The 12,727-nt window shown below is 38.7% G+C and overlaps 1 pseudogene; it reads left to right on the top strand.

The window, feature by feature from the left end:
• The first annotated feature begins 6,687 nt into the window (after nt 1-6,687).
• On the top strand, nt 6,688-7,480 carry LOC101649799 (annotated as a pseudogene).
• Nucleotides 7,481-12,727: the final 5,247 nt, after the last annotated feature.

The raw sequence follows: 12,727 nt of genomic DNA, 5'->3' as shown, positions 1-12,727 counted from the left end.
ATCACTTCCCCCTCCCCCTCTCCTCCCCTCACACCCTACATCTCCTAGAAACCTTTGCATCGGTGATTTCTATGCATCCACTGCTTCTGCGCTTCACAAAACGGGGAACCCCTCCGCAACACTAATGGACAAAAGTGGTAAAGAAGAAACAATAATCACATAGATAAAAATACAAACAATGAGTAAGAAAAAAAAGATCACCATCAATATTTAAAAGGCCAGGGAATACATTTTTGTCATGGAATAAGCAAGAGATCCTTGCATCTAGACCAAATTCAGGTTGGGTCTAGAGGAAGGTCCACTGACTAAGTATTCTCTTTCTAAATATTTAATAGACTGCTTTTGTAGACTTAAATTAAACATTTGTAAACAGTATAATTGTTCTCAGTAACATGATTCTTCCATAATTCAGACACCATTTTTTAATCCTTATTTTCATGACAATATGATCATTTAAATAGGCTTCAAGAGGTTTGTTTCCAACCAATTAGGAACAAAATATGGTTGTGTAATAAATGCCTTTCCATATATATATGTATATATATGTGTATATATGTATTTTTTTCATTTTGTCTATACAAAGTTTCTTTTAAAAAATGAAATATTTTAATTTTCAATAAACATGAATATAACAAAAAAATCTTTTGGTGGCAAATTTGGATTTCAATGGAAATCATTATTTGTAAAAATAACAATTGTTCCAAGAAAAGTATTTTTGTATAATAACAAAAGAATTATTAATTACCGTAATCTTACCTACAGGAAGCACTGCATCTTTCCCTTTTTAAAAACAGTTTTATTGGGATATAATCCACATAACATAAAATTCAATAATTCAAGCATATCAAGAAGAGTTATACAATCCTTACCACAATCAATTTTAGAACATTTTATTCTTTCTTGTGCTCTTTTTTATTAGCTCCCCATTCCCCCCCAACATCCCCTGTCATACCCCAAATAAGCCGTTAAGCCAGTTACTGCCTCTCTAGATTCACTCATCCTGGATTTCATATTAACAAAAACATACCCCCAAAAGCTAAAAGATGTTCTCTCCTCCCTCTCCATCCCTTTGCGTTTCTCCCTTGTGCTCTAGTCTGACGGGCCCCTCTCCTCAAGCTGTAGCTCCAGTGCTGTCCTCTGAAGTGCATTCTTCTGAGGGGGGGAGGTGTCCACATAGGATTGGGGCAGGCCCCTCTGACTTCTCTTTTGGTTCCCTGGTACTTCCTGGTATGTTGTATTCATGTCTTATCGCATTGGGTTGAAGCCTGGTCTCTCTCTCCATCTCCTGTGGAGATATAAACAATACACTCCCCTTGGGTGGATTAGTGCCTGGCTCCCCCCACCCCGCATGTTGTTTTTTTCTTTTTTTCTCTTTCTTTCCCACTCTTATTTAGTTGGCTGCCCTATGCCTCCCTGCATTGGGTTTGGCCCCTGCCATAGTTGCTGGCCTTCACGCCAGGGATGTATGTATATAGTAGCTTTTCCCCTATGCCCCATTTTTTAAGCTTACCTCAGTGGACTCATGTTGTACTTGTCCTTTTGTGTTTGACTTACTTCACTTAGCATAATTTCCTCTGCTGAAGACAAAGTGGGCGCATAAGCAAATGTAGTGAAGAAAGCTGATGGTGCCCGGCTATCAAAAAGTATAGCGTCTGGGGTCCTAAAGACTTGATGGTAAACAAGCGGCCATCTTGCTCAGAAGCAATAAAGCCCACATGGAAGAAGCACACCAGCCTGTGTGACCACGAGGTGTCGAAGGGATCAGCTATCAGGCATCAAAGAACAAAAAATCATATCATTGTGAATGAGGGTCAGTGCAGAGTGAGTGGGGACCCAAAGCCCATCTGTAGACAACTGGACATCCCCTTACAGAAGGGTCGCAGGGAAGAGATGAGCCAGTCAGGGCTCAGTGTAGCAATGATGAAACATACAACTTTCCTCTAGTTCTTAAATGCTTCCTCCACCCCCACTATCATTATCTCAATTCTACCTTACAAATCCGGCTAGATCAGAGGATGTACACTGGTACAGATAGGAACTGGAAACACAGGGAATCCAGGACAGATGGACCCTTCAGGACCAGTGGTGAGAGTGGAGATATGGGGAGGGTGAAGGGAAGGATGGGGTAGAAAGGGAGAACCGATTACAAAGATCTACATATAACCTCCTCCCTGAGGGACGGACAACAGAAAAGTGGATGAAGGGAGACGTCGGACAGTGTAATACATGGCAAAATAATAATAATGTATAAATTATCAAGTGTTCATGGGGCGTGGGGAGCGGGGAAGGAAGTGAAAATGAGGAGCTGATACCAAGGGCTCAATTAGAAAACAAATGTTTTGAGAATGATGATGGCAACAAATGTACAAATGTGCTTGACACAAGGGATTATGATAAGAGTTGTATGAACCCCCAATAAAATATTTTAATGCTAAAAGAATAACAAAATAGAGAAAAACCTGTTTAAAAGAAAGCAGAAAATAGTAAACACTAGAACAATTTAAAAATGGGTTGAAAGGGAGGTCAAATGGGTTTGAAGTTCACAATCCTAGCTCCAATCTAAGAACAATTAGTTCTTACAGGATGGAACTGCTCACTATTTGCCCTCATGAAGGAAACCCAGAAGATATTGGTGCCACAGCAAAGTGTGGTGAAGAAATTAGATGGTGCCCCACTATCAGATAGACTAGTACCTGGGGTCTTAAAGGCTTGTTTTCAAACAAGCAGCCATCTAAATGAGACATCAACTATACTGACATGGAAGCAGCACACCAACAACCCAGATCGAAGGATTGTTGATTATATAATCCAAGTCCAATGGAGGGAATAGTATCAGAGTTTAAATTGTGAGATTCTGGAGTGCAGAAGCCTAAGGATGACAGTGGAAGCCCAAAATACATTGGCAAGGAATAAGTCTCTGGTGATTTCCCTCTAACCATAATTGAGGGATGGGAATAACCTGGTTATCAGAGAGAGCCTATTCGAGAGATGACTACAGGGGATTAAAATGATGAATCTGTCTTGAATGGTTAAGACCTTGTCACTTGATCTTCCTTTTGATACACTTTGTGCTTTATCTGGTTTATAATATGCTCTGTGTTGTTGTTTTTTTCATATTGGGGTTTGTCTCTGTTGCATTTTGTCATTGTTGATAGCCTTCTTGACTCCTTGTTAGGTGTTTTTCTATAGTTTCAGTATATGAAACCCAGGATAGGTGAATCTACAGAGACAATGACTGGAACAAGGGTTCCTGGGGGTGGGGGTGGGGGTACAGCAGGGGAGTTGGGAGTGGCAGTAAAGGAAAGGTGTTATCAAGGAGTTCAAGAAGGAGGAAAATATTTTGAAAATGATTGTTGTAGTGATTATACACATTGCTTGATATGATTGAACTATGGAATTGGTATGAAATCTAGATTAGATTATAATAAAATGGGTTGAATGATAAAAAGTGAGATATTATACTTGAAACTGATGCTTATTTAATCATGCATGACCATCTACTTTTAAGAAACCAAGACTGTCTTTATAGAGCCTTCCTATGAAAGTTATTTTGACATCTGCCTTACATGGATTCTAGCCTAATAGACGAACAAGGACTATGACCACTGGGCAGGCCAAGAATATTAGGATATAAATTGGGGAATGGCCCAGTTTATAGGTATAACATGTAAAACCTGTTGAGATATTTTTCTGGCTTTGCTTTCTAGCCTCAGATCAAATAAAGAGGATTTTTGAAAAATCCAACCTGATATCCTTAGGAACATAAAGTAGCAAATCAAACGAAAGAGGGTCTATCAGATAACTTCCTTGCTGCATCTATGTAGATAATCAGACCAAATCTAATGAAACCATCTTTATTTTGTGATGAGAAAAAAACCTTTCTTTGAGATTGAGCTTTAGCACTAAGAGGAAGCTGTAGGAGAAAATGTACTTCAAAGGGAAACTATGAATTGTCTATAGTACAACATTCTACATGATCTGATTCTGAGATTATAGGAGCTATTTTATAATTCTGTAATGTATACAGCAATAGAAAATAAATATTGTCTGTAGACATACAATTTTTCCTGGGGAAAGTCATGTGTAAAACCGGATTTTGCCTTTATTTGAACATTTATTTCAATCTTCTTGAGCTATAAATTGTGTGGTTGTTTATAACTATCTGCTTATGATAACTATCTGATTTCCTCGGTGTGAGTAAAATAAATTTTGTGCATGCTCATTTTATAACTATGTGAGAGTCACAATTTTACTTTTTTGCAAAAATTATCAGTAAATATTAACGATGAACTCAGTAAAAATGTGTACAGACCATTTGTTTATAGAGTTTTCAGAGGTGGAGTTATGAGTAGAGTTAATCCCAAGCTTTGGGGGCAAGAAGACTCACAGTGTTCATTTTCTTCTGAATAAAGCTGTAGTCAATGCAGTTCCAAGAGATTTTCCTGATACTTATGGGGGAAATCTAAAAAGTGTTTGAAATAATTTCAAAGGAAAATTAGAAAATTCTGAAAACGTGTATAGAAGAATCAAAGGAACATATGCGACAAAGAGGTGTGAATGTAATATATATGTGATATTTAGAATATGATAGAAATGGAAATAAAGTGAGTAAATTGAGTGATATTGTGAGAGATAGAACTTGTTCAGATTGCCTTGTTTTTATAGTTCTCACAAATTTTCCACCTTTGATAATTTTACCACATTTTGATTCCTCTGCATTAGTGGAAAGTATTTGCTTTTCAGTTTTCTGATATGTTTCCATACTATTCTGGTTCCTGCTTTCACTGTATTACTGTCTTTAAAAACCACCCTTGAAAATAATGTTGAGCCTAATTAAAATGAATGCAAATCTTATGAGAGCAATATTGGTGGGGCATATTCTACAGCACATATTAGAGCAAAATGGATAAAGAAAGAAAAACCACCTAGGGGGCTCACTACGATTCCAACAGTTTTCATCCTACTCAGGGCATTTTTATCCATTCTTGAGAGGAGCAACATAATTACTTCGGCATTATGACAACTCCATTTTGAGAAGCAGGAGTGAAATGGACAGTGTGAGAGGTTGATTAGTAAAAGGCTTCTACTTTAAAGGATGGTAAGAAACATTAATGCTTTTGTAATCAAGAGCAACAGACTATCTCAGATAAACTTGCAGCTTCCAACCAACCACCTTTGATGGAATGACAAGTCTCTTTCAAAGCAAATCAAAACATAATTCCATGTTGTCTAATTTCTCACATTGTCTCAAAGTAAGGGGTTTGTGTCCATGAATTCAAAGAGAATTTAGTATCAGAATATCTAGAAATATGCTTTCTAGGAACAAAAGGTCACTCAGCAGTCTTTGGTTCCTCTTAGGGACCTAAAATGCTTAGAAAAAAAGTTATTTCGAACAGATACACTTCAAACAAACATCCAATATTACATTTGTTGGTGAAATCTCTTTGCGTCTTTGATGTAACAAGAAACTTACTATCAGCATTACTAGTTGAAAGTATCCACATAGATTTAACCACCGAAAAAGAAAGAGGCAAATATTTCAGCTGATTTTATTACAAGTGAGAATAGTTTGGGTTTTAGAGTACTTTACATTTAAAAAATGAATTATAATCATAAAGAGATTTTATGTTGATTAAATCTGCCAATATATACTGCATAAAATATAAAATTCGAGAAATTCTTATTTATTTAATGAATTAGATATTTACAAGTTCTTGTAAGAAAGGTCTTACATGTCAAATTTCTAGGTCAAACATAACATGTCCAGATAAATTTGAACTGACCTTAATCAACCAATAGTTTCTTTTAATATGAGTGTGCTCCAAATATTGCCTGTGACATATTAATACTTAAAAATCATTCATTGTTTATCTGAATGTCTCATCTTATTCCTGTTCTGTAATTTTATTTGTTAAATCTGGAAAGCCTATATGTATAGTAAAATAGAATATAAATTCATATGGATGGTGGGCTTGAGAAAATAGTTGGATTAGTATTGTTTTACATGAGTATTTGGAAGTCTCTTTATCTGGATTCCTAGATGCCTTGTAGATTTTTCTATTTGTTTCTGCAGTTAAACTATTGACATCTACACACAATGTACTTCTGGAAAATTCTACAGTGCACTCAAAAATAAGAGTGAAAAAAATAAGTAGCATAATTATGGGAATAGTTTTGACCTTTCAGAACGCTTGTCTTTCTTAGAAAAATAACTGCTGTAATTAACCTTTTAGTGTTGTAGTTAGACACTGTTGAAACAATTTTGATTCATAGTGACTATGTACAAGAGAACACATTGCTCAGTACTTTATCATCTCCGTAATTTTTATATTTGAGCCCATTGTTTCAGTCACTGTGTCACTTCATCTCTATAAGGAGTTTCCTCTTTTGCACTGACTCTTTACTTCACTAAGCATGATGCCCTTCTCCAGGGACTTGTCCCTCCAGAAAATATATCCAAAGCATGAGGATACAAAGTTTCCCCATCCTTGAGACTAAGGGCCTTTCTGGCTGTACTTCTAAGATAGATTCGTTTGTTCTGGCAGCCCATGGTACTTTCAACTTTCTTCACCAGAGCCATAATTCAAATGCATCGATTCTTCTACAGTCTTCCGTATTTGTTGCCCAACTGTCACATGTATATTAGAAAATTGAAACTATGATGATTTGGTCTCTTTCCCGTCTTGCATGACGGCTGAGGAAAGGCTGAGAAGTCTGAAGTCAAGAAAAGAAATGTCAGTGGCCAAGTTAAGAAGGCTAAAGGTCAAGAGCAAAAAGCTCAAGAGGGGGCTACCCCACTGCCCCAGAAACATTGTCCTAGTCAGAGGAATTAACTGATATTCCTGCTCTGCCATGTATTCCAGAAAGGCCATGTACAAGAGGAAGTATTCAGCAGCCAAATCAGGGCTGAGAAGGAGAAAGTCCTGGCTATTGTCACAAACTCGATAGTGACAGGTATGGTGGTAGGAGAATACCTAGGTATTATGTTACAGAAGATGTGCCTCAGAAGCTACAGAGGCACGGCAAAAAAATCCCTTCAGTCAGCACGAAAGGAGACTGCTCGCCAGCATCACTCCAGGGACCATTCTGATCCGACTGACACACGCCACCGAGGCAAGTGAGTGGTTTTCCTGAAGTAGCTCGGCAGTGACTTGCTGCTTGTGACTGGACCTTTCGCCCTCAGTCCAGTTCCTCTGTGTAGAGCGCACCAGAAAGTTGCCGTTGCCACCTCCACCAAAATTTTTATCAGTGGTGTGAAAATACCCAAGCACCTCATGGGCGCCTACTTCAAGAAGCAGCAGCTGCATAAACCCAGACAGTGAGATTTTTGACACCAACAAAGAGAAATACAAGGTCACAGGTTGGCGAAAGGTTGATCAGAAAGCCATGGACTCGCAAATCAGTCCCCCAACTCCACGACTACTTGTGTGCTACCTTTGCGCTCACAGATGGAATTTACCCTTCCAAATTGGTGTTCTAGATTTCTTGCAAGAACTAAATTAATAACCAATAAAGTTTAAACAATTATTATGACTTGGATCACTCCTCAAAGCAACATCTTCTCTCTAACACTTCTGCAGCATATTTGCCCAATGCAATATGGCTTTTGATTTCTCAACTGCTGTTTCCATGAGCATTGTTTATGGATCCAAACAAAAGGAAATCCTTGGTAGCTTCAGTGTTCTCTCCATTTATCATGGTGTGTTTATTGGTCTGGGTGTGAGGACTTTACAATCCAGACTAAAGGCTTTTGTTTTTATTCAGGAAGTGCTTCAAGTATTCCTGGCTTGAAGTCAGCAAGGTTTTGTCATCTGCATATCACAGATTGTTAATTCTTCCTCCAGGCCTGATGGTGTGTTCTTCATCAGATAATCCAGTTACTTGCATTATTTGCTCAGCACACAGATTGAGTAAGTATGGTGAAAGAATATAACCCTAACACAATCTTTTCTTGATTAATACAAAACCAAAAAACTATGCCTGGTCAAGTGTGTAAGTTCCACATAAGCTTAATTTAATATACTGGATTTTCCATTATTCACAATGTTTTCCATACTTTGTTATTATCCCCACAGTCAGACACATTTGTGTATCCATAAATAAATGCCTTTTTGGTAGTCACTGCTTTCAGCCAAGGTCCATCTGACATTAGTAATGATATTCCATGTGCCATATTCTCTTGAATCTGGCTTGAATTTCGGACAGCTCCTTGTCTACGTAGTGCTGCAATTGTTGTTCAATGATCTTCAGCAAAATTCTCTCAAATGTGATATTAATGAAATTGTTCCATCATTTCCACAATCTGTTGGGTCACCTTTCTTTGGGACAGACACAAATGTGGATAATTTCCAGTCACTTGACCAGGAAGCTGTCTTCCAATTTTTTTTTTTTTGTCAGAGATCAGTGAGTACTTCCAGCACTGCATCCGTTTACTGAAACATTTCCATTAATTCCTGGAGCCATGGTTTTTAGGAATACCTTCAATGTATTTTGAACTGCCTTTAATGCAGTCAGTTCTTGATCATATGCTACCTCTTGAAATATTGAAGGTTGACCAATTCTTTTGGGTACAGTGACTCTTTTTTTTTTATGCTTCCTGATATAGTAAATATTTTGTCCACAGAATCCTTCAATATGACAATACCAGACTTGAATTTATCTTTGGTACTTTCCTTTTGAGATATGCTGAGCATGTTCTTCATTTTTGTTTTTCTAATTATAGTTTTTACACGTTTTATTATAATGCTTTACTTTGTCTTCTTGAGTTCCCTTTTGAAATTTCAGTTCAGCTCTTCCATTTCATTATCTCTATTTCATCATCAGAGCAATTCTAGTTACTCTGAATTTTCCCCCCAAAACCATTTTATTAGGAGCTAATAAATACAGATATCATATTGTTCCATAGTTCAATTACATCAAGCAGTATTGTACAGTTGCTACAGAACAATCAGTTTCAAAACCTTCTCTTCTTTCTTGAACTTCTTGACATCAGCTCCCCCTTACTCCCCTCCCCACTAACCCCCCCACCCACACCCACCCCCCAGCCAAGAACCCTTTCATTTAAGTATAAGTTTCAGTCTCTGACATCCAATTTGGTCTTTTCTGTTATTTTAATTATATTTTTGCTTCATTCATGTATGATGCTCTTCATGTCATATGATTGGGTCAGGTGAACCTTAATCCTCAGAGTGATATTTTTGCTTTTAGTAAAGCAGGAAAATTGAATATTTTAAACATAATCCACTATTTTTCTACTGGATTTTTAAGTTTCTTATTAAAATGCTTCAGTTTTCCATAGCTTTTTGAAATTAGTCCTTTCTCTGATATGTTGTTGTTATTGTTAAATGGCATTGAGTTGGTTGCAACTCATAGCAACCCTATGTACAACAGAACTAAACGCTACCCAGTCCTGTGCCATCCTCCCAATTGTTCTTATGTTTGAGCCCATCGTTGTCGCCGCGGTGTCAATCCGTATTGTGGAGGGGATTCCTCTTTTACACTGTACCTCTAATTTACCAATCATAATGTCCTTCTCCAGTGACTGTTCTCTCCTGACAACATATCCAAAGCATGTGAAAAGAAGTCTCAGTATCCTTGCTTCTAAGGAGCATTCTAGTTGTACTTCTTCCAAGACATATTTATTTGTTATTTTGGCAGTCCATGGTATTTTAAATAGTATCACCAGCACCATAATTAAAACACATCTATTATTCTTTGGTCTTCCTTATTCAGTATCGAACTTTCACATGTATATGAGGCAATTGAAAATACCGTGACTTGGGTCAGGCACACTTTAGTCTTTGTGGCAGTTAGATTTTATGTCAACTTGCTGGTACCTCTGTGGAGGTAGGGGTGATGCCCAACCTGTCAATCAAGTGATAGTCTGATGACACCTCCTTGTGGGTGTCGCCTTTTGGGGTATAAGAGTGAGAGGTATTTGAAATTGCCTTTCTTTGTCCCTTAGCCGTCCTGCTTGCTGGAACTGGCGCCTGCCTCCAGGAGTGACCTCAAGTAACCTTGAGAGCTGTTTTCCATACTTTGTTATCCGGTCATGTTTCCAACAACTTTGTATCCACACAGGCTCTGCACCAAATGGCCTGTGATCTCTCTGCTCCCTGCTTCACCTTTCAGCTTAATTGGTTTACAGCTGTGTGCGTCTTAAGGGGATCCTGGCTAGCATCAGACTTAAAGGACTTCAGTTGGTATGGGCTGGAGTACCTTCTTGACATGAAGATTCTTCTTGAGATAGACTTCTTATTTGTATATAGATGTGTTTGACTGGTGGGTTTCTCCAGACAACCCGGCCTAACACAGCCCTCAAAGTAACCTCCATGCTTTGCAATGCTTTTAGCGGTCTTGTGCAGTAGATTTACCCAATCAAGTAGGCCCAGAGAGCTTGATAGGGAGCCTGGCTGGTTCTCATGAATCATGCACCATCCACTCTATATGTGTATCTTGACAGCCACTTCAGCGAAGAGGTCCTCACATCAGCTGGGATCAGATTTTCAAGAGAAGGGGAAAGAAAGATGACTGCTTAGTGGCTGCCATGTAAAGGTATGATGAGGTCCCTCCACCCCCCACCCCACCCCCACCCTGGCTGGGAGACATTCCTACCAGAGTGATGAGGAATACTGATGGGAAAATTCAGTCAGGAGGAGGAAGAGGGAGCATACACGTCTTGGAGAAAACAAGTGCATGTCTGTGGTAGAAATAGGGGAAGGACCAACTTCCTAGAGGGGAAAAATGACTACCAAAATGACTATCAAGGGCCCTGTGGCAGTTACATAATCTGTCAATTTGTAAAGTGGTGGAGTCTAGTCTGTTGATCAGGGCATAGCCAATGAGGCCTTTGTGTGAGCATGGTCTTCTCCTGATGATTCTGCTTTCTCCTGCTTTCTCCATGGAGGTAGGTACACACACTCTCTCTGCTTCGTCTTCCTGTTGACAAGACACATGGAGCTATGCTGCTGGCAGCCAGGGTCCTGGAGCTGAAGGAGCCATATGGAGACCCACGCCACTGCTGAGATGCTTCCACTTCCACTGAATCCACACGACTTTCTACTCACTGGCTTGTGGTCTTCCTGTATTCGGCATCAATGTATGGCTGCGTAAGTCTGAAGAGGAATTTATAGACTGGTATTGGACGTATGGGATAATATTAGACTTATGGCTTGATCTGGACTGGTCTGTGATGTCTTCTTAATATACAATTGCTCTTTGATATAAAATGTTCTCTTACATATATCTGAATGTCTATTAATGTGGTTCTCTAGTTAGCCTATACTATCACATTGTGGTACCGTGAAAGTGGGGTACTAGAGAAACAAACCATGAAGATGGAGAGTGGATGCTTGTCTGACCTCTGCCTCATGGTAATTTTTCTTCTTTGGCTAGCCAGAGGTCAGATGTGGCCATGCAGTTTACTGGGTTGTTTTCTGGGAAGAATATGGGAGGTTAAAGGTTTTATTATATTGTTTGATTGTTATCTTTGGTTATTCCTGTTTGAAATGATGATAATGAATGTGATTAATGTATATTTTGAGCTGAGGAGGTAAAATCGCTCCTTGAATTTCTCAGAGACCATGCTGCTTAGTGAAAATAGCTGACAGAAGGTCAACATGGCTGACAGATAACCTGACCCTGGCTTGATTCAGCCAGAGTCCTAAGGTCATATTTTGTATCAATGGAATAGTTTAGATAAGGGTGCAGGTTAGATAGATAAGTATTGAACTTGACTGTTTTAAGATTTGAGTTTAGGATTTGCCTATACTAGGTTTATACTGTTTTCTTATGACTATTGTTATTGATAAAATGAGTTATAGAGTGATTAAAATGAGTATTGGAAAGTATGAAAATAGAGAACTTGTAAGCCCACTTGCCTACATACATTTAAAGATCCTGTAAAGAAGACTCTGAAAAGGTAAGGCCCACCCACTGTCTTCAGTGCTCAGGGCATTAGAAGGTTAAGACTTTTGCCTAGGGTGCTGTTAACAGATTGAAGAAAAAATGAACTCTTTTTTAAAAAACTTTGAACTAGTGGTTTGTGCCTGAGATGGAGGGGAAAAAAAATTGGAACATGGAAGGAATTCTCCACTCTAGGATTGAACTGTTAAAGGGAGCCTGTGGGAAGGCTGAAATGCTTGCTAGGTGACCACCTGGATCCACTTATTGAGTGGAAGTGAGAGAAATGCAACAATAAAGAGATGGGGTCAGGCTGGCCACTGACACCCATGGACCTGGTTCATAGGGACTAGAGGAAAAAATGAGAGCAGGTTGACTTGTCTGAAGTTCATGACCTATCCCAAGGGAGCTAGGGTATTGAGATTTTGTGATGGGGCCCATGGTCTAAAGGCAAGGCAGCCAATGGGCACCATGGTGAAGCCAAATGAGTCAGCCCACACTGAGTTGACCAGATCCTGAACAGATGAAGAGAAGATTTTAGAGCCTGTGAACTAGTGTATATTGTTGCTTTAGGCTGACTAACATTTACTTACTAGTTCAATAACCTACTTGCTTTATTAAGATATTTATTATTCTGACATACCTGTGTCTGACATTGTCAGTGATTATTATTGTACATTTTGCCTAACCACCAACTCCAATTGTTTGTGCAAATAGCATCCAGGCAAGTAAGGATATATTCTGTACAAATAAACAATACATGTATTGCGATATGTAGTTAGGCTACACTTGTTCAATCTCCCTTTCTCGATAGTGTTCTAAAATT

This window comes from Echinops telfairi, unplaced genomic scaffold (assembly GCF_000313985.2).
Source record: "Echinops telfairi isolate 266 unplaced genomic scaffold, ASM31398v2 ScPeMD7_44;HRSCAF=162, whole genome shotgun sequence".
NCBI lineage: Eukaryota > Metazoa > Chordata > Mammalia > Afrosoricida > Tenrecidae > Echinops > Echinops telfairi.
The sequence above is the reverse complement of the archived record's forward strand: the minus strand, read 5'-3'. Positions and strand labels throughout refer to the sequence as shown.